The sequence below is a fragment of the Penaeus monodon genome, chromosome 23 (assembly GCF_015228065.2).
Source record: "Penaeus monodon isolate SGIC_2016 chromosome 23, NSTDA_Pmon_1, whole genome shotgun sequence".
NCBI classification, from domain to species: domain Eukaryota; kingdom Metazoa; phylum Arthropoda; class Malacostraca; order Decapoda; family Penaeidae; genus Penaeus; species Penaeus monodon.
Window position 1 is genome coordinate 15,376,814 of NC_051408.1, and position 1,540 is coordinate 15,378,353.

Below are 1,540 nucleotides of genomic sequence, written 5' to 3' on the forward strand. Positions count from 1 at the left end.
GTAGAAGTAATATCAATATATAAATGCTCAATGATTCAAAGACGGGTTTTAGAAATATGGAAAATTCATGAAGAATTTACGAGATACCATATGGGAGATCAAGATTTGTTTCTTATTTTGGCGTTTAGTTATAATCAATGATCTCATTAATTTGATAAAAGGGTTTAAGTGAAAGGGAGGAAAATGAATTATTTTCGACATTTGTAAAACTTATCTTTAGTCAGACGCTCTAGAATAATTATATAAACTTTGATAAAATGGATCGAAAACTAAAATCAAATATAGGGCATTGTTAGTTGACATAGTTATAAATATAGTCAGAGGGAAACTTTTAAGTGAAGTTAGGTAGTTTGTATGCTTGCATGCTTGTTGAATGCACCTTAAGTAAGAAATCCTATAACTCATAGCACTGCCCAAGCAGCTACATTTGCATGCTTTGAACTAAGAGCGAACGGATGGCAAAGGCTTATGTTAAAACTCTATCTTTCTTACACTATCTATTTCCCGTGTGTTGATGTTAACAAAGATCGCCAGTTAAATTAATTCTAAATAATATATATTGAAACAAAAAATCTAAAACCGTGCATAAGACTACAATGCATCTATAAATGAAAAGATGTAAAAGATCTTCACATGAATATATTTTCTTCCTGTTTACATTATGGTTTCAGAACATTTAATTTCTTTTCTTTCAAATACTGATAAATCTACTAAAGACAGTCAACAATATAACAGACACATTAATGCAGATATTGACGTAGACCAACAAGCTCACTACCACGACGAAAATGAGCTCTTTCTTTTTCGTTGGACTCGAAAAAAGTATTGAGCTCTTTATAGATCAAAGCTTTCAATGTTAGCAACAGGAGCTCTGCTACTGACATCATAATACACACGCCTACGCATGCCGCCCGTGCATAGCCACGTGAGATCGCCACGAAGAGCCTTCAGCCTGAGAACCACACCTTGCATGGGCGCTGTGTGTAGGCGTGACCCTCTGGTGGTTGTGTGGTCCCCGCTGGACGTGTATGCCCCCTCCCCCTGGCTTGGTGCCACCGGAGTTTGGTGTGTGCATATCTTCGTTGCCAACCAGCCTGCAGGCCGCGCGACCAGGGCTGCCACTTGTAACTCTACCTCAGTCCCTTTCTCCGCCCTGTAACTTGGGAAGCCTTGTCCTGCGAAGGATGATATCTTCTCTGGAGGATTGGAACGCTGGGTGAGGCTACCTGACTTGCCCTGGGCGCGTGAGCCTCAAATCACTGTAGCTTTTTTGGACTGCCGTGTTGTTCTTGAGACACGAACTTATACTGTATTACGAGAGAACATTTAGAAGTCACTGCTATTTATTATACCAAAAAAAAATGTTGATTGAAGATTTTCATCAAAACTAAACATTTACCAGGATATATCTTTGCTACGATTAATGATACATAATTACAAATTTAAAAACCTCTTGGCTTAGCGGTTTTCTTTAGAATTCTCATGACGGTCGTAGCCAAGATCTAAGTTTAGACAATCCTTGCCAGGTGGGCTCGGTGTA

At 38.8% G+C, this 1,540-nt stretch overlaps 1 protein-coding gene across 1 annotated transcript in view; it reads left to right on the forward strand.

Moving 5' to 3' along the window:
* LOC119588147 (twitchin-like) overlaps window positions 1-1,540 on the forward strand; it is a gene marked incomplete in the record, with an annotated part of 124,648 nt that overhangs the window by 716 nt on the left and 122,392 nt on the right.